Below are 22,066 nucleotides of genomic sequence, written 5' to 3'. Positions count from 1 at the left end.
TCGTTCTTGTTGTGAAATTTTAGTTTACTGAATGACCAATATTTTCATTGTAAATATTTTCCTACAAATATATCAAGGGAGAGAGGCCAGAAGGAATTTTTGCCAGTGTATTTCTCAACAAGGAGTACCACATTTTATAAGAAGTCATAATAGTTGGTCTATTTTTCCTTCCATCTGGTACAGGAACAAATTTCTTTTTCTTTTCTTGCACAAACATTATGTCTAGAAATGTAACCTCAACAGTACCTTTAAATTGGTGATCAGGTCATGTAGCTACAGATCCCCAGATGTGACTGCATCAGGAGAGTGGGGTGTTGAATGACACCTTTTGTTTCCTAAACACGGAATGTCAGCCCTCAACAAAACACAGTGTACGTGGACTATGAGCTGGCTTGTCCTTCTTTACCCCCTTGTTATGTCTTGCAATTGTTCCTGAGCCTTGTCTGGTGGAAGCTCCTCCCTCCCTGCTCTGTGACGGTGTGTTTGTAAGCAGAGGCAGATGAGAAGTTTCACAAACAGCCCAGTGAAGCTGAAGAAGTCACTCAGAGATCTGGCAGCACTGCATAGAGAATTGGTGTGCCAAAATCCTGCCCAAGGTGGTCAAAAAGCACTTCCTTCACAAAGCATTAAGCAGATTTTTGGATAGCCCCTCAAATGATAATCCCTCAGCAGCCAGGCCCCAAACTTTATCCCTTTGAGTCTAAAAATCAACCTAAATGTTCTGAGGATCAGTCTGTAAGATTGCTATTATTTCAGAGCAGTCTGAAAAGTTATCCACAGCTTTCATCATTCATCATGCAAGTGAACTTTGCCCTGCAAGTCCAATGATGTCTTGGTGTTCTTTTTTCTAAAATGTTCTTTTTATGGGATATTTTTTACAAAAGAACTTATAACTGATACTCAGAAGTATTCATCATGCAGCAGGCTTATTTATACCCAGCATAATGCTAAGTGTTAGCATTGTGCTGGGTAATAGTGATAGTCGTCAAATTGCAAATCTCTTGCTCTCACTGGGGATGCAAACGAAGTCCAAAGAGTTCTCAACTGAACCCAGACATTTCAAAATTTAATGCAAATTACTGCCATGAAAAACTGTGCTGGTATTTTAAATGATTACACATACGGGTCTGTAGAAAGTAATTTTGAAGGCTCATTTCCACAGGTGTAAAGTGCCTAGGCTTTCAAAGGAACTATTAGGACTTGTCTAAGTATAATTAAAATTACATAATTCATAAATAATAAATCCCTTTTTTTCAATTACTCTTCTATCTAATTATACATCAGTGCTTAATTGATATTTAGCTCTGTCCGTACCTTGGTCTTTATGTAAAAGCAGAAAAAATACTTCGGGTTGGAGTCCACTTAACCACACTTTACCTGCATTCAAATATTTTTCTCACACAAAATAAAATACAGATTATCTAAAATTAGAGTGTAAATTGTCTAGATCACTATGTCAACAGTGAGAAGCAGGTATGTTTTAAGGCTTTTAAGGGGAAACTTAGGCTAAGCAACAAGGTTTCATCCAGGACTCACATTTCAGTTTGCTGTTAGATATGGAAATACAAGTATAAAGGAGTAGGAGTATCTCAAGAGTGACTATTGGTGCTGTCTGAGGCGCTGCATAACAGAATATAGTTTCCTATGTAGCTCTTCTGGAGATTAGTGTTATTTTTAAGTGGATAAGTAACCAAGAATAATTTCTTAATGTGAAGACTTCTCTTGCATGGACAGCCATGCTGAGAGGCAATATTTGCCTCAAATCTCCATGGATAATTTGCAACAGCATTTTGCTGTTTGGAAGCTGTATTACTGATTTCTTTCCTGTCTTCTAACATTTGCCATTAGTCTATATTTTAGCATAATATCAATGTACCTACTGGCACATATATTATGTTGCCACTCTAAATTACTGTTGCAATGGCTGGATTCCTCCTGGAATCTTAAACTGAAAGGTAATTTTTCTCAGGTTTGCCATCAAGTCTTGAATTTGACCTCTGAACTCTGCATGACTACTCATAGAGTCAATCAGATGGGAAAGTTACACCACTGACTGAATCTTCCATTATAGCTATTGCAAGGTCTCAACAATCTCTGAAATAGATAACCCACAGGCAAATCACATACCATTTGGTAGCAATGCTAGAATTGTACTCAATTACAAAGCTGTCACTGAATTTGCAGTAGTGCTTTGTACTTAGAAGATAATTTGTTTTAATTTATCTGAAACTGTCTACCTCTGCACATACTTTACTGATGTGAAGATACACATGCTTTATATTCACTGTGTTTAATATAGAAGATTCTCTCTCTTTCGTAGCTGTTTTACCTGCTACCCAGGTTAGGAAAAGAATGGCAAATATTCAAAAGGGCTGTGTTTTCATCTAATTTGTTCTATATCACAATGTTTTCATCTAATTTGGTCTATATCATAATGTAATACTTTCCCATTCATATTTAAACTTCAGAGTCTCACATCAATAAAACTTCTTTCCATGCTCATTCACCTATCACACACTATACTCTACAGAGTAAAGTGTGCATCATCCCACTGAATCTGCAACACATTTGAATGGAAATGGGCCAAATGAATTTGCCATCACTCTAAGTCTGCAAAGACAGGTTCTCTGTGTTGAGGAAGTAACATGTTTTTCTTTCCATAGAGTAAGGGGGGAAACATTCAGCAGCAACACCTGGAGGTTTAACATCTACACCTTTGCTTTGGTTTATCAACATTTTTTACTTTCATGTTTCAGTAAAAAAGTTACAGAGGTATTACCTGAGAAATCCTAGATAATATCTTTGCAGCACATTTGAGACAGACCACTGTTTCCAACTGTTTAAACAAAATCTAATGGGAACATACTTCAGCTTCACTGGCTTTGAAGCATAAGTTTAAAATAACCATTGGGATAGAAAAACCATTATTCATAAAAATAACAACAGCAAATTAATAGTAAAAGTGTGCTTGCTGAAACTTGCAGCACTATTACTATTACACTATTAATATTTGTATATAATCCCAAAAACAAGGATATTTGTTTAGAAATCAGGGTATTTAAAAGCAACTTAGAGTTTTAAGCTCCCCATTCCATGCTTGCCTTTCAGTTACAATTTCAAGTTTTCCTTCACAAAGAAGACATTTGGAAAGTAATGTTTGTTTGTTGTTGTTTTTTAAGGAAAGCCACGTCCTCTTGGTGCTAGGACTCACAGCTTTAAAGAAAAAACAAAACATTACAGAATCATGGAATAGTCAGGAAATTTGTCAGCCCTATGACACAATAACACATTTACATTCTAGAACACAACTCCCTAGCCCAGGCTTCACAAGGCCAAAGGGTTTGCCCCCAGAATGGGCCTGGTTATCAAGAAAAGTTGCAGACATTCACACAGCCTCATGCCAAAGCCTTCTCCTGCTATCCCTTGCATATGGAAAATGTTAGAGAACCCAAACAACTAAATCAGGCAAGAGAAACAAAAAGAGAATAACAATGACTTTCACGTGTCCTATAAATATACCTTGGCAGAGAATCCATTTGCAAACACAGCACACTAGACAATTAAGGGCAATTTTTCAAATGTGTTCTCTGAAATTTTAATGCGTTGTTGCTTGCCTGGTTTTCATGGGAAAACTCATGTTTTCATGTTGAGCTGCATGTGAAAGCTGGCATGCAACCATTCTTTGTGTACTTTTAGAGGTTGTGAAGAAGGGCCTTTGAAAGCTGAACCTGCTGGTTACCATTCTAATGCAGAGATAAAATATTTTTTCTTTACCTTGATCTTGCAGGGTTCTCAAGAACTTCAAGTGAAAATAAGTGTTAATTCCTCTAAGTAATTTTTGCAAGGTGTCTGTGGAAAATTACCCTCAAGATGTGAGTAGGTTCATCTGATAGCTGGAGACCCTTAAAATGTCTGTTAGAAAACTATACTCATGAAAGACTTGGTTATTGATTGCAACCATTATTAGCTCAACTGGCCTGAGACAGAGAATAAATATGCATTACACCTCTTGAGAAAACAAGTTTCACAATTATACAGATTTTATTAGACAAACAAGATTTTTAAAAGCTTGTATGGTCAGTTCCTCTTTGGAGAGGCTTGTCCAGCTTGGAATCATTACAAGAGCTAACAGCAGCTCTCTGTATTGCATGATTCATCTGTCCCTATAGATAACCCTATATATCACTGCAGAGTGTGCTGATTAGAAGGGATGTTACTAGGACCCAGAGGCCTAAATTGCTGCTTAAAACTGCATTAACATTTCACATTTATTAACTCAACATACAAACGATTGATCTGAAAATAAAATTAGTGGTTTCTCTGGCATAGTTGTGAAGAATAGCTCTTTGTAATGGAAGAAATTCTCATTCTTGATTGCATAACAGTAACCATTAAATTTCCTTATTATAAAGGCATCTAATTAGCAAAGATTTTCATTTTTTCCCAATACCACAGGGGGCCAATCACTATTCTGAGCACATATCACTTAGGTGCATAAAAATTTGCATTGTGCTGTTGGTTTTTCTTTTGAGAGAATGCCTGGGAATATAACAGAATATAGATATGATCCTAGTATTTTCCATACAAAATTAAAATTCAGTTCAGCAGAAAGTGTGCAGAAAGGAAATATATTTGAAGGTTCTCCTTCCTCTCTATCTTCTTGTTCTTCACCACTCTCTGAAAACTTTGTAATGGATATTGTTAACACAAAAATAAAATTGTTTTGTGCTTGTATAAAAAATTCCCCTGCAAAACACACAAAGGTTTTTAGTAGGGCCCACCTTCTTCCGGACATCACATAAACTACAGCTGCCATTTAAAACCACAGCTCACATTACAAGGATGCTCCAACTGGGCTCACTTCAACTCCCTCTTCTCCACGAAGCCCAGTGCTGTGAGAGAGAATTTAAAACTTTGAGATGTACTGGGGTACGCAGAGACATGGAGTCAATGACTTTGAGGTTTCTGTCCCAAACTCTCCCTTGTGCTGTGCATGTGTTTCAGTGCTGGGCGGGCGGATGGGTACAGCTGTCTGTCAGTCTGATGCACAGAGGCTGCAATCAGCACCTCACCCCCCTTCATGCTTAGGCCAGCAGGTTCAGTGAGTGCAGCAGATGCACTGAAAGGCAGCAAACTCTTCTGAAACATAATAATGCAGTGCTCTCTCAGAGATCCTGCACCAAGCTGAGAGTTGTTTTGAGTGGTGTAAAAGTACGTGTCACTTATGGCGAGCATTAACACGCATACCCAGGCCCTCTGTGTGGGGGAGTGATAGGAAATATTGGTATCCTGAGTGGGTCCTAGACATTTTTATCTGAATGGAAATCAGTGACAGTCCTCAGGAGAAAGTCTTTCTGACATGTTGACAATGCCTGTAATGTAGCATCTGCAATTTTGAAAGCATGATACCTCTTGGAGTGTTAGAATTATTATTTGGTTGGGGATGGGGGGAGTCCCAGTAATGTACACCTTTCTATCTTAATAACTATACTAAGTTTGTATAAAACAAGTGGAATTAAATTTGTAATGCTTATGTGGGGATGGAATATGTGTCATAGTCAGAAGATAGGAATTTTAGCTCTGCACTCAAGTATCTCAGCTATCTACGCCTGCTTTATGGAATGGCTGAACGGAATGAAACAGCATGGTGAACACAAGCAAAAATTCCAAATTATTTTGATGGGAGAAAAGGGGAAAGAGGAGAGGTAAAAACACAACTTAGCCTGTACATTATTCTTTCACTCATGGTTTTCAAAGGCTGAAATGGATGCACAGAGCCACAATCCCGCCCGTTGCCCTCTGCAGCCACATTGATCTCAAGGAAGAGTTTGGCACTATTTGGATTTAGGAAAAAAAAATTAAAATCATCACAACAAAATATTTCCTTTCCCAACTAGAACTGCTGATTCAACTGCAACACTCAGCTACTGGAGACAGTGTTTGAAAGTTGTTTTCAACTCCTTACAGGCAGCCTCTGGATCATCTCTTGCTACTTGTGTATTTCTTACTATTTCTGGCCTCTCTTTGGAGAGCTGTGGAAATGCAAGTTTTCTCTCTGTGTTTTTATGTAGCAAACCTATACCCAAAATGAAGCAAGGGTCAAACTGGTGGTTAGATATATTGTCTTTCATTCCAGAGCTTCTTATAAAAGTGCAGCTAAAACAGCTGTGGTGGAATCAGACTGCCAAGAACGTCTTATAACACAAGAGTATACCTAACTGGTTTATATAGCCTTAATTCAAGCAGCACAACTAATGATAATGATATGTTACAGTATTATTATGCCAGGAATGTATGAAATCAAGAAAAAACATTTCTTCTTAAACTTTGCTGATTTTTCACATTTGCTTAGCATTTTCTCTAATGATTTCTTGCACTGTTTTTATGCCACCTCAGATAAAGTGCCATCATACATGATATTTGCTCCATTAGGCACAAAGTAAGCGTTAGTTATGATCTAGAGGCAATGCTGTGAAGCATTAAAAAATGTAAAAGAAATGGTTTTCAAGCATACTCTTAAATGCTCTGAAGCTTGAGTGTCCTTTGCTTTCACCAAGCCAGCTGGGAGATGTTCTGCATTTCAACAAAGCTAGCTACCATTTCCAAACAGATCCATGTAAGATTTTCAGCATTCATATTTGAGTGAGAGGTCCAGTAAAAAACACATTCACACAGAAATGCAGAGAGCAGAAATCCAATGAACCTATCTAGATGGAATTAAGTGAAACAAAACACTGTGGTTACAATTAATCATCAGTGAACATGGTCACAATGACATTCTTTTCAAGGAAAGGAAACCATTTTCTGTCATAAGCTGCATCTTGTCAAACAACACCTCTAATATTTGGTTTTCATTATGACTCTTGTCTTTTTGGAGCATAACAGTGATTTTGACTTGCTGCATAGATAAATGGTGAATAACGTAATTAGGCTGAATTAATAAAACTCATGCTCTTGCACTATTCACATGTCAGTATGGGAATTTTTCTCAGCTATTTCCTAATGCTGAAATCTAGTAGAGTTCCACAGGATTAAATCTCTACAATTATTCAGTTCATCCTCTGGCTTGTGGAGACGGAACAAGACTAATTCTGAGCTGTGTGAACACTTCTTCCAGCATTTGGCTACATCAGTTAAAGTGCAGTAAGTAAAACACCTGAAAGAAATTATGGAACAAGCTAAGATCTGCTGAAATCAAGTCCCTTGGTATACATGTAGTCCAGACCTTTTCATGTTCTAGTCCCAAATAAATTATTGTAATCTTTTATTAGAGTTTTCTTAATTTATTTGCCCAGAAAAGCTGACCTAAGGTCCAGAATCTCATTTTTTGTGAGTTCACTGTTTGCAACACTACAGTGACTCTTTTTGAACATCAGAGACATAAAAGGCATTCACATGATTTATTGGAGTGGATCTTGCTGCCAACATCTACTCTGGTGTGAATGATATGCATAATTCCATTGCATTTCATGAGCATTAACCCAATAGCACTCAAAAATCGAAGACAAAAATGTTGCTTGTGTAAAATTTTTAAGGTCCCATGTATCCACTCTCTCTGTGTGCAAGAGACTCGCCATAATTTCACATTTGTTCTTCAGTTTTGATATCGATCATTTAAACAAAAAAAACCCTGAAACATCTAGTTTAGAAAATTACACAACTTTTTTATGAAAATTATTGTTTATCCTCAAAATTAAGGTGATTTCATAAGGCAGGATTGAAATCATGACTTAAATAAGTACACCCATGCCAAAATCTTCTCCCATAGTGACTGAGGTATAAAGGCACCTCAGGAGTTCATCCTGTCCAGTCCCTGTTCAAGCAGAGCCACCCACAGCCACTTGCCCAGGAAGAACCATGCCCAGACAGCTTTCTAATACCTGCAAGGACAGGGGATGCCACAACCTGCCTGGGCAAGCTGTGCCAGCGCTCAGTCACCCCCACAGGGGAAAGGTGTTTCCTGATGTTGGCCAGAACCCCACATTCCTTTCCTCCTTCCTTGTTTCCACTGGACACAAGGAAGTGTAGAGTTCATGAGAGCCGTGCCCTTCTGTGCTGGTGAGAGAAGGCAGTAGGAGGACAGGTCTGCTTTGTTTCCTTGCAGGTGAGCTCAAATGTCCTTCTCTTTCTAACACTTGCATTTTAATAATATAGACTCTTCTGGAGATGTCAGAAAAAGAATGATACGGGCTGCCAACACAGTAGAGCCCTCACCAAAAATACCAACATGATACAACACAATGCTCCCTCTGCTTTGAGTTTCTTGACACAAAAAAAAAAAATAAATTAGAAAAGCCTCTTTACTCTGAGAGGAAGTGGTATTTCCCTGGCATACAACAAAACCTAAAAGAATGAGGAAAAATATCACCACAGGCAAAGAACAAATGGTCTAGAGTAGTTAACTACCTTCAGTAGTGCAGGACACAGCTATATCATCCAAAAAAGGATCTACCCCCTCCTGTTCAGAGTGAAGCTCACATGTTGACTTCCCTATGTCTGTAGTACTATCAGACTAGCAAGGGAATATTTTTGTTGTCATTTTCAACAGATCTTTTAATCAGTTGCTAATTGACAGTGAAATAGATCCAAAAATGCTTGAATACTTGTAAGGTTTTTTTTAATCTTGAAGATGATAATAAAAGAATAATGAAGAAACCTTAAATCTTAAACTTCTAATACAATTCGAATTAATATAAGTCATCAGAACAGGCTACATTTGGAGGAAACTTGTTGCTATCACTTATTACATCAGCTAACTGTTATATTTCCAGAAGGGACAATAGCATCAGGTCAATATTTCATTACATTCTTGTGTAATTTAACAGTCAAATTGTGTAATTTGGCTGTTAAATACCAAAACTTGTCATTCTTCTCCTTACAAGAAGAGACGTGTCTGAAAAAATGTCATTGCAAACCAGTTTAATCTATCTGGCACTGAAAACACAAATCTGTCTTCCTCCTAACTTTGTTTTTTCCATCATGTCAGTGGTAGGAAAGGGCAGAGCTACTATTACCTAGACCTGTATTTCCTCACCTTTATGCGTTTGCATTTCTTTGAAGCACAATTTAACCACAAATTTCCTGTGCTTGTAATGATCAGAGGATTGTGTGATTACAGCACAACAGTGATGCTCTTCTATTATCAATGCATGTTTTTAAATGTCACTGAATTCTGACATTTTTTGGCCCTGAAGGTCTAATCACAGACAGGAAGTGTGGAATAAACAGAGACTGAGGCCTTTGCATACACAACATATTGGTCTCAGGCTATTGTCACTTCCATAGCATATTCAATTATCTGAAACTATATATTATTTCATGGCATTTGCTGCTGTGACATGTTTTTGTCCTTTATATTTGTGCTCGACAGGAAAAGCTAAACTGTCCATGTTTTCTTTGAGCCAGGCAGATAAGTGATGGCAAAGGAGCACTGGTTCATCTTCAGCTTGCAGGAAACACTGGCCTTTATAAAACTTCTCTGGTCATTAATATACTAATTCTTTAGGGTGGTCTGCTGAGAGGAAGGGGGATGTGGAGGCACCACCCACAGCCTTTCCAAGGTAAAGACGAGCCATAAACATCAAACCTGAAGCTACCCTGGATTTCAATGCAGATTAGGGATTAAGCAGTGGGGTACTGTTTTACATGTGAATAGGCTGACAGCAGTACAAAGGGGATGCCAGAGAGCTTGGTGTTAGCCACTTGGTTTTGAAGCACAAATGTAACATCCAAAGGGAAAATATGGACAGTTGCCGGTAAAATGGGTTCAGCTAAATCACACAAGGAATTTATTTTTGCGGAAATAAATTCTTACACGTTATTTTATTTGAAACACTGATACTTGAATGACTTGTAAAGTCTTGAAATTTATTTAGCTACTCTAGGCTTATCAGAATTCATTACAATATATTTCATTTTGACCCAGGAAATGTATTTTCTTTATTAAAAGAGAAGATAAAAACATACCAACCCTCAATATTCTAAACATGGAATTAGTGTCAGATAAGTGTAGTCAAAACCATCCCCTATCTGAGACTCTGGAATGAGATGTTCTTCAGACTTTAAGGCCACAGCATCCCATGGCAAATGGATAGCTGTGCATTGGATTTTTCCTTCAGAAGAGCTCAGAAAAGCTGTTGTCATAGGCAAAAGTAACAGCTGTGCCATATATCTTTCAAATCTACAAAACATTTGCGTTAAATCACAAATGAACCTCTAAGAAATAACTTTGGAAAAGCCTGAATTCATCCCTTTCAGGATATGCAATCTAATCAGCACAGCACCAAGGGAGAGGAGGAATGGATTAGAAATAGCAGACTCTGTTTATTTTTGTCTGGGAACTATGGAATGCACATTTATGGCTTTGTTTGAGAGCTCAGAATTTATAAATACCGTCCATAACTCTGTACTCCTCAAATAACTTACATCACCAAAAGAGCCGTTTAGAGGAGACTGGATGAAGCAAAATCTTCAGCCCCAAATTCATCTTTGTTTTAGGGAGGAATCACATTTCATCTGCAAATATTCAGACATGGGTCATCTAGTGCTGGACAAGTTCTATATTTTTTTGGTTCAGATTTAGCTGCTTCTAATGTCCTTCAGTAAAAAAGGACTTTGTGAAATTTCTTCTGTTGTAAGAAAAAGTGTCAGAAATACACTGCAAAACTGAAATCCCGCTTTCAACTTTGAATATGCCAAACTGCACAGTCTGTTTTCAAAGTTGTCCTGATATAAAAGTTCATTTAGTTGAACTACTAGTAATGCAGCTGGTTGATCTCAACACTTTGGCCTACCTGAATAAATCAAGTGTATGGAAGAGTTTCCTCTTCTCTGGTGTGAAGGAGGAGAAAAAATACACCTGTTTGCTCATCTTACCAATTTTGGTGATGAATACCTAAAAGAATAGGGAGGTTTGTCAATGCCAGGCAGATGTGGCCAGAGGTGGGGACTGGAGGCTGGCATCACTTCCTGTCTGTGCAGCTGTTTTTGAGCCTCTATGAGAAGAACAGACCTTCCCAATCCAAAGATAACTTTGCCTTTTTCCCCTCCCTGCACTTTTTCTTCCTTTTCTTACATGACTTACAGTCACACTCCATCTCTCTTGTTGCCTGTCCTTGTTCCTTTGCCTCTCAGGAAGTTCTTTCCATCTTTTTCTTTTCTACACTATTTGCTGCTATCACCTTTCTAGCTCTGTTTCTAATATAATCCAAAGCATCCAGTCCTTTCCCACAGTCTGCCAGAAAATCCTGCCCATTTTACCCCACTTTTGTATATTCCCATCTGGCAGTGCACTGTCCCTCTGTCTTAGGGTGGGGGAAACACCATCCTCCCCTCATCCTCTCATCCTCCCCGTCCTTCCTGCCATTGTCCTCTGAGGGAGACTGCAACATGCTACCAAAGGGGAAAAATGTAAAGAGAGGATTTTACTTGTGCTTTTTATGGGTAACTTTTCAGTTGATTGGGGATAAACCACTGGGGGTTGGTGCCTGGTGCCTGGTCCAGGAAAGGAGGACAGCAAATAGCAGAGGCCAATGCAACAGCCATTAATGCCAGAGCCCAGGATGGCTGCTGCCCCCAGGACAGGAGTGAGACTGAGACTGCTGAGAAACACAGAGCACCTCTGCCTTGCGGGCTGCAGGCTTTGCCCTCATGCCTTCTCACCTTTCTTTGAAAGGGAGATTCTTCCTCCTTTTCTGCTCTCTCTGCCAGCAGAACTTGAGCCTTGGTCCTGTGGTTTCAGATCAGCTCCATCCCTGCCTAACAAGCTGCCTCGACCCTGCTCATCATGCCATGCATGGACCATGTGAAAGTACAATGTACCCCCAAGTACATATGGCAAGAGAGAAGATCACTCTCAAGGAGATTTCTGCATGTGGAGAGTAATGATTTGCACTTTGGTTTGGGGAAACAAATGCACTTTACAGTGCACTGTACACTTCCATTCACGTGGAGGACTGAGAGAAGAACAATTTCTGAATGGTGAAGTTCTGTAACCAGGACCAAGATCATCCATCAAAGAGATCCTGATAAAATGGCTGACTGTTCCTGACTTCACAACTCCTTCCAGCAGCAGTGCTCTTCTTCCCACACAGTGTACCAGTGGAAAGTGTATTATTTTTGTACATCCCATACAAAAATGTAGCTCTTATTTTGCTTACAGAAAATTAACTAAGGCTAAAACCAGGCCTAAAATCTATTTTTCTTAAAATAGACATTATCCCACAAATTGGATTAGATATACATTTAACTGACACACTCTTGAATGCTCCTTTTATATTTTTTAAAAATTCTCCAGAGATAACATTCAGTCCTACAGTGGCTGCAACAAATGATGGGAAAAGCCTGATCAGATGTTGCCTGTCCACCAATCTCCATGAAACATGAGTTGTCTTTATCACTATAGAGAGCATTCTGGGGAGACTTAAAATTTGACATGGATGCCATTCATCCATGTGCATGGAGCCAGCACCCAGCCAATGCATGGTATGAATTCCACATAATCCCTCTTCTGTAGGCTTCAGGGATACATAGGCTTTATCCAGACCATAGAGAACCAAGAATTTTACCCATGGGAAGTAAAATAAAAACAAGTCAAGACAAACTGTGAGGAAAATATCGCTGATAAATGATTGCAGGAGCATGTTTGGAGAATGCCCTTACTTCATTGAACACTGGGGAGTTGAAATGTCAGTACAGGGAAGATCTGGACCACTTAACAAATGTTGGGTCTGAGCCTGCAAAAAATTACTTGTGTGAGTGATTATCAGCACAAGTAATTCCATGAAACTCATGTCTAAACATTTGCAAAAATGTCCAAAACTGGTTTTTTAGTCAACAAATACAACCATGTTCCCAGCATCATCTGAGGGCAGTAGGTGAGAGTTGTGTAGACAGAATCTGTGTAGGTATTTTTTAGTTTGTTTTGTTTAAGAGGCATTTTAAAACGTGATTCTTTGGCAACAGTAGAGGAAATAATAGGAGAGAAGGCAGAGTGTAGGAGAGAGTTCATGTTCAGAGAAATCTTTCATATAAATTTGCTGCTAATTGCTTCCTTCTTCTTAAGACACCAAATGATGCCATTGATCATCCACAAGTGCTGAGGACAGCACAAGGATGGTTAAATGTATCAGTAAAGAAACATTCTTAATGAGACAGAAGGCAGGGTAAATCTTGACCGGCAAATTTCACTACTTTTCAGTTTAAAGGAATATTGACCTTATCATTGGGTTTTCTTATTTTTTACCTCAAAATTTGAAGAAAGAGTGAAAATCTGCTAATCACAGGAAGCTGTAAGTTGCTGTCATTCAGATATTTCAATGGTCCTTTATATAATAGTTAAAATCCCAACCAGAAAAAGGGTGATCTAGTTTTACTTGCTGTTTCACTATCTCACACAGTCAAAGTTTAGTGAGATCATCACATAGTTACAGTTTTAATAAATTGTCATAATAAGTAAAACATATTTACTCCGAAAGTGTTGATTCAAATTTTTTAATTCCAGTTTTGTCAAGCTGCTTTAAACAGCCAACCCTTGTTGTAAGAATATGCTAATGTGTAATTAAACTGCGCTCACATCATGCCATATGGTACATTTGAAACATAAACCGCTGTTCTATTATTTGGGGAGGGTCATTTGAAAAGGAAAGCAAAAGAAAAAGAGACAACCCAGGGGAAAAGACAGTTTATCTGTCCTCTCACATTTTATAAACCAGCTTTAAGCATTAGGCACTGTTATTCTGGAAGAGATTTGACAGTTTCGAGGTCAATGGATTCTTAAACTTTTATTAAAGAGAAGAGAGTGTGCTGATATGCAACAAAGACCATTTTATTGGTTGTGGGTTTTTTCCTTTAAATGAGACATAATGAAGTTTTTAAGGAAAATATCTTTACTGTGAAGCCATGAGCAGGTAAACATGCACACATGGGGTAAGTAAGCTTTGGAGCCAGTGTGAGTTTTGCTGTTGGCTTCTGTGGGAGCAGATCCTGGTTCTCTGCCATTTTCCAATCTGATATTAACATGCAAGTCAGGATGGGTGAGAGGGAGATATAAAGAGAGAAATGCTGGATTCAGAAAGAGAGGCAGTTAGGTGCTTAATTACATAGTGGCATGTGGACAGTGTGCAAGCAGGAGTGCAGACGCAGGCAAAAATGATTAATCTCTTGTTTTAATTATAGTTGATCGTTTGATTGTGTGGTCATTATTGAAAATGACCTGGTATTTCATTTGGGAACTTCAGAGTAGCAGGAAGGTGAGGAGATGCTGTAGTCTAAGGCATTAGCTTCTTACTAGTAGATGTTTGTATTTTAATGTGCTTGACAGGTCACAAGTGAGATGAGTGATGGGCTCAACCTAACCTTTGCCAGATGATCACCTACATTAAAAAACCCTGCATAATTTATTAAAATAATTCAAACACATTTCTCAGTAGAGCATTCATTGTCTACTTTTCTTTTTCATGATAACCATCCATGATGCTACCGTCTGATGGCTATTCAAGGAGATGCACATTGAATTAGTCAGCCAGTGTTTTTAGCTTTGTTCCCAGAATCAAAGGTGCAGGTCCTCAGAGGTATTTTAGTTTCTAAAATAAAAATAACTCCTCCTCAGCACTCCTCTGGATTTGCATATGTCTAGTCCTAAAATCCAACTTACTTTGAATTTGGTAGGTACATGCAAAGAGGCCAAAACTCAACAGTGTTCTGCTCAGTGATGTGGTGAAAAACAAGCCCCTCTTGAAGCAAACACTTCAAGGTGAGATTGTGGCAAGATGCCTGGGCTGCTATGTAGAGAATTTGAGTTTTCAGAGTTGGCAGGCAGTAGACTTTCAATGCAGGATTATTGCACTCAGAAATATGTTTCTGGCCTCATGGGAAGGCCAGAACACTACATAAAATTCTGCTGCAGCATGAAAGAGTTGAAAGATTCCTTTCACATTATGTAGCCTCTCAGGAAATCTAACCTAACAAACAAAATAAAAATACCCTCTCCTCTCCTTCATTAACAAGAAAATAACCACCTTGTTAACCAACTGCTGTAATATGTTTTACCTCAGCTCTGCAAAGTACTTGCTTATCGTAAAGCCTGTTTCAAACCCCATTCCTATTCTGCAAAGCAAGAAAATAGGATGTGCAATTTAAAACATTTACAGCCATCATTTCACTTGGTAAATCAGTGCTTGTGAGAACCATGTGAAACTGTTGATGGCATGAAGCCTCCACCACAGGCCCACGAGAACTGAAGGGCAGAGGAAGGTCTGGGTGCTGTCTGCCCACCACTCATCCTATTTTTCATACATGCCCAGGTTAATCTCTTGACTCTACTGAAATAAGGGATGTTGTCAATTACTTGAATGGGACCAAGCCTTTGCTCACAGACTTTAAGGATGACCATCTTGACTGGTCTGTTATGACCAATCCAGGAATCCCTGTGTTAAGCTTAGAACATCCGTCTGACCTAGGTATTTTAGGAACATATCCAGTGGTGGTTTAAAGGTTTTAAATAGAGAAGTATTCCTTGTACACCTACTAAAGGTATTCCAAAGGCTAATTGCTTTCACTCTTTGAAGACTGAATCTTACCTCCCATCCTAATTTGTATATATTCACCTTCTAGATGTTGAATATCAGCATATCTGATGGTCTGAAGCACTCACTTCTATTAAAATACCCATACTCATTTATAGATCACAATCAAAACAGGTCTTAATATTTTCTTCAATAAACAGAGGAAACCTAAATATGCACACTTTTCAACAGGAGAAAAAGTTTATTGGCCAGCTATCACAGAAAAATATTTTTCAATGGAAAAAGGAATAAGTGGCAAATCTGGATCATATTTGAATATAGCCATGCCAAAATGGGTTGATTTTAATATGTGTATTAATATAATTGCATTATATATTTAAATAGGAACCACTGCATTGTCCTGACAATAAGATGGCAGAGAGTCTTGCATTGTTAACTGAATTAGAGCACTATTTTCAAAATGTAATAAAATAGAGGAAAAAATTCTTACACAGTTGCCCAGGGAAGACAGGATTCACGGACTGGTGGCCCAGAAGAAATAAATGATCCTTCAAAGGAAAAATAAAAGAACTTGAACGAGAATAGAGAATGAGGAGTCTGGCAAGAGGAAGGTGTTCCCTGCATTGGAAAATGTGTCAGAGTACTTGCATTCACAAAGAAAGAAAGATAAAGAAGTTTTGGTCAAGTCCTTCTCTGTTAACACCAATTGTAATGGTAGAAATTGAGAAAGAGTGTGAGATGAAACATGACTAAAGACAGGGACAGGATCTTTCTAAACTTGAATGAGGAGTCTGAAGCATACTTGGGGTTTGAAAGGAAGAAAAAATAGACAACAGAAAGAAGAAATTATTTGCCTGCTGCATATTCCCAGAAGATGATAATTGCCAGAAGAAGATATTTTAAAAATAGAGAAAAGAAAAAATGAAAAGATAGTAAGGCTGAATGCTAAATTAACTGGGACAGGAGAGGGTGAAAAACAGGTAGCTTTGGAAACAATTAGTAAGAAAGGAAGACTTGAGAATAAGCAAGGGTTTAATGACATGGAGTGGTCATAAGGCTGCTTAGAGAAAAGGAACTTCTGGAGCAGAAAGTATCCACACAGACAGCTGCAGCTATAGGTTCAGGAATAGGACTGTCCCTGAACGTGCCTATGTCCTCAGGGACAGGGAAATGGGAAAATGAAAACTGACCAAAGGAGATAATGAAAGGGCAATAAGAGAAAATCTGAGAAAGATGGGTGCTCTTGAAGTTAGTAAGTTGAAAGGGAAGGGTGGCAAGAAAAAACTCAAGGAGTCAAAGAAGTCCCCATTATATGGGAAATAAAAAATTTGGATAACATTACTTCCTTGCAGAAAAGTGGATTACAGTGTTGGTTGGAGTGGATTAAAAGGACAGAAGAAGTTTATGTAGTTGGGAGACTAAGGCTAACTATTCATTGACTTTAAAATTGCCAACATTTTAGCTAGAAAAAAAATTCTGAGACAAAAGGAAGTTTATCTTTTTCCCATTTCCCATTTCCCCACCACACTCCTCTGTTTCAGTGTCCAAAATGCAAGTGTATTAGGAAAGAGGACTGGAGTGAGCTGACATATCTACAAGACATTATGCCTTATTCTGCCAAGATTTCTGGAAATTTCAGACTCTATGAAGATAAGGATAATAACGCTTATATTTCTTTCAGGGTGGTAAAAAAAAATTGAAGCTTCTAAAAACTGAAATTAAACACTGTGGGTGGGAAGAAATTAATCTATTCAGTGACAAACAGGTTTAGCTCTCTTATGGATTATGTTACCAATCAATCTCATCTGAAGATATGGTATGACCTACCAATACAGAATACATTAATAACAGCAGGTAAGGATATTCTTTATGTTCTCTTTAAATGCATGATATTTACAAATTATTATATAGATCTACAGATAATATACTTATTCAATATGAACAATACAAATGTTTTTATCTGGGTGTAACTTGAAGTGATAAACCTCAGAGATTTGCCACCAGGGCTGGAAGTGTGTGTTCTTCTGGATCCTTTTTAACAAATTCCCAGCCCATTGTCCAGATTTACCTTTAAAAACCACTGAGAATTTAGAATGTACAGAAAAATTATTGTCAAAGAGAAGTTGCTTCTCTGCTATAAGTGCTAAAAAATATCTCTTCCCTGATTTTTTAACTGTGAAGTGCTATTAAGTCACAACAGTCTTGTTTGCATGACCCAGTATTTTTCATTCATCGTAATCCAAAACAGAGTCACAGAGAATCACAGAACTGGTAATTTTGGAAGGAACCACTGATGGTCATCAGGTACAAGCACCCTGCTTAAATAGAGTCATTCCAGCCTTGCTGAAGTCAAGGTAGACCATAGCCACTGCTCTCCCTTCATCCATCCATGCACTTGCTTAATCGTGGAAGGTAATCAGGTTGGTCAAGCATGATTTACCTTCAGTGAATCCATGCTGACTACTCCTGATCATCCTCTTGTCATACACATGGATAGAAATGGATTACAGGTTGAGGCATTCCACCACCTTTCCAGGGATTGAGGTGAGGCTGACTGGCCAGTAGTTTCCTGGGTCCTCATTCTGGAGTAACATTTGCTTTCTTCCAGTCCTCAGGACCCTCTCCTGATCATCATGACCTTTCAAAGATGACCATGAGCAGCCTAGCTGGGGTGTCTGTCAACTCTCTCAACACTCCTGGATTCATCCTGTCAGGGCCCATGGACTTCTGGATGTCAGGTTCACCTGGGTGATCTCTAACCCAATCCTTCTTGGACAAGTGAAACAGAATACCAGACTCAAGAGCAAGAAAATTCAAAACCAATATGGAAGGAGTGCATTAAGCTATCTTGAAAGAAGACTGAAATGTGACTAAAGTGCAACAGATTTATTGTTCTACAAATAGTTTTCTTGATTTGAAGGATGCATTTCTAGTGTAGTATTGCTTGAAAAGTTAGGTCACATTTATATTAACTTTGTATGAATATTGTGCTTTAGTTTTGTTCTTCCTTTGTATCTCCATATTTCAACTTGATTTCAGCTTCATTCTGAAATGCAGTTAATTCATACTGTAGTGCAGGTAAGTGGGAACACATTGCTCTTAGCAGTCTGTGGGAGAATAAAGCTGTATCTTGTAAAATGTTGATGGCGAAACATTGCCAATGGCCTCTCTCAGTGTGCTATCTGTTCCTGAGAGCTCAAAGAAAGAAGCAATTTCAGTCACAGAAATACATTATGTCCTTATTTAAGGGGAGAGGGTCAGTTCCTGGTTACTCGAGCACATCTGAAAAATGTAAACTTAAATACTATCAAATTATCTTTGTACGGTGGGGGGAAATCAAGTGATTTCTGTGTACTGTGAAGCCAAATTTTGTGTGTCTGTCTTGCACTTTAATTGAAACATGTAATGAATGACTCATCACACATTCTTCTCCTGAGTAGTGTGAGCTTGAGAGCCAGTAGGTCATCCTAAAAGTCCCGACCAATGCAGGAATATCTTCTGCAAAGGGTTACTAAATGCTTTGTCTCATCTAGTTTTTAGTTGATTGAGCCATGACAGCCCTACAGCTTCCCCTGAGAGATCTTTTTATGTAGCATCAATTCTACATTGTTTCATTTCCATTTCTCATTCTATTGCCCTATAAAACTTTCTGTGGGGCAAGGAAAAAATAATCAACATGAATGAGAAAGGCCTGCATCACATTTAATTAAAAATATTTTTGCCCCTGGAATGAAAAGGTATGGTGATGACTGGAGTCACTGGGGAGTCCTGCCTGAAAAGTGTTGGCATCATATCACCCTATTTCAGTACAGATACAAAACTGGACAAAATGTGCAATTATGTCTTAAACAAAAATGTGGTGCTAGACATCAAATGCATGTAGCTGAAGCAACATATGAACACATGGCATCTTTGCTAAGTAATTTGTTCTTAATTGTCAGCACATTTAGTACTGGCATTTTTAGATACATTTTTGGTTCATTCTCTAACAAATGACTCTACAGTAATTGTTTCTCCCAGCAATTTATTGCACAGTTGGGAGACCAAGTTGCAGAATTGCACACACACTATCTTGTATTCAATTCATTTCTTGAAAATGTTTAAAATTCCATGAGGTAGTCAAGAATTATTTTAATTGCAGCGTCTACAATGAAAATATGGAATTAATTAAATGTCTTGTGGGTCAGGTAAGGTACACCTTTCAGAACCCATTGCTTAGTAATGTTTCAACAACTGTAATAGTGTAAATCAAGATATCTTTTAGTAATGGGGATAACTGTGACATTTCAGAGGATCTCTTAAAAGCTTATTTTTATTTAAAAGGTGAACATCTGCTAAGGTAGCAAACTCATCTGTATGCAAAAGAATTATCTTTCTGAGGATCTTTCCATTATGAAATACCTGTCATGATTCTCTTGTACAAATCTGTTAGGTCTCACAAATCTTTCTCTCTTGTCTCTCCTAAGGTGCACTTATCTTCTCTGATGAGAGATAAATGTTCATAATTTTAAAAAAAATAAAGTTTTAATTTTAAGCAGACTAGAGTCTGAAGGCTTACTAAGGAATATTAGCTGGAACAATATAAAAGGAGATGGATCTTTAGAAAATGGGCTGCCTACTGTATGTGGGATTAACTTTCAGGGAGCACTGATGTCACATCTTAAGTTGGGAACAAATTGCTAAAAAGTCCTTCCCTGTTAGCTCATGAATCACACTTCTCTGATATGTCAAATCACATCAAGAGCAATCAGTCAAATTAACTGACATCATGAAGTGCTTAGTGAATTTTTTTTTTTCCATAGGAGAATGATCTCATAGCTTTCCAACTTTACCCTGCAAGCAAGATCTCAAGACTGAGGAAAAAGTGGCTGTATGAAGTTGGAATATTTTTTTAGTCTGAAGTGAGCAAATTCCTCATAAATTCTTCAGGGCTTCAGGTGGTTTTTGTTGCTGTTGTTTTTGTTTGTTTGTTGAATGGTTTTGGGGTGTTTTTTGTTTGTTTTTTATTTGTTTGTTGGTTTGGTTTGGTTTAGTTTTGAGGGTTATTTTGCAAGGCTTTAACATTGTAAAGTATTTTTACAATTGAAAGTACTTTGTGCTTTTAGTAGTCTGTGAAATGTAAGCAGCATGCACTACTGCAGAGACTTAACATCACCTGTACACCTGTACACCTTTGTATACAGTGAGACCTTTGAAATACTGACCTCATTTTGAATACCTTTTTTGCAAGCTGTAACCTTTCCATCAGCAGAAGGACTTGGTAATAACAGGATGGATTCACCTGATCAGAACTCCTGAACCTGTGAAGTGCTTGGGCTGGGAATTTCTGTCGCTGCTAGCACAAGCCAATGCCTGCTGCAGACCCACAGCAAACAACAAGGTCACAGAAGTTGAAGTTGGACATGGAAAGATCCATATGGCTTCACAGCAATGACTGAGATGATGGGTGAGGAAAAGAGGGCATCTTTCAGTATGAGTACGATCCATCACTGAAGACACTCTGGTGATAATCATCATAAAATACATCTGCAAGAAGGTTAAGTCTTATTCTCACACACTAAAAAAAATAGCTGGTTTGGGACAGGGAGGGTTAGTGCTTTGTTTGGGTTTGAGGGTTTGGAGGGGGTTGGTTTTCAGTTTGGTTTGATTCCATGTGTTCCACTGGGTTTTTTCCTCCATGTACCTAAATTCTTTGTACAATTTCCAAGATTGTTGCCTGCAAAAAGTATATATGCAAAAATCATAGTAAATCAAATATTTGTACATGCCATCTCTGATTGTAAAAGTAGACTAAAATGTGTGAGAATTCAGCATTTTTTTATATTATTATATCATGTGCAATAATACGAAACTTTTTTTAGATCTTGCTGTAATCAGTTCACTGAGCTCTTTTAAACTATTCAAAACTCTGAATATACCATTTCTTTCACTTAAACCACCTAAGAAAGTGATTAGGTAGTGTATTTTTACTGTTTGTTTGTCTTCTCTGTGCAATCCCGTTTATTTTTTACACAGGACATAAACATCCCTTTTGGTTTTAGCTATGAAGGGCAATCTAATGGAATAAATGCAGCCCAAGCTAAATTGGCATCGCTCTGTCAGTGTTACTGAGTGGTGTCTGCTTAACCTAGAGCTGAATTTCCATTGATTTCAATTGAAGAAGGGCTAAGGTCCTTAATGAAAAAGGAGTAGAACCAAATAGTTCTTAGCTGAACAGTTTTGGGGTTGTTTTTTTCCCTCATAAATTTGCAGGCTGCAATCCTAAATCCTGTGGATCAGTTATCAGATTGTATTATCTGCTGATGTTCAGCATCTGTTAGGTAAATCAACAGCTCTGAACAGCAAGACTGCAACTTTCTATAAATCACAGTTTAGTTAAAATAGCCTGTCTGTTACCTGCCTGATACAGGCAGAGGCACAGCTCTTGAATAAGTGGAAGGGGAAATGGAAGGGCTGGGGAGCCCAAGACGGTGATCGTGTTATATGATGCTATTAGGGAGGGTCTAAATAGCCTTCCCCTACCCTGCTGTTCTGTGTTTGCA

The sequence above is a fragment of the Melozone crissalis genome, unplaced genomic scaffold (assembly GCF_028551555.1).
Source record: "Melozone crissalis strain CALT ecotype California unplaced genomic scaffold, PUWL_Pcris_2 ptg000016l_1, whole genome shotgun sequence".
Taxonomy (NCBI): Eukaryota; Metazoa; Chordata; class Aves; order Passeriformes; family Passerellidae; genus Melozone; species Melozone crissalis.
The sequence above is the reverse complement of the archived record's forward strand: the minus strand, read 5'-3'. Positions refer to the sequence as shown.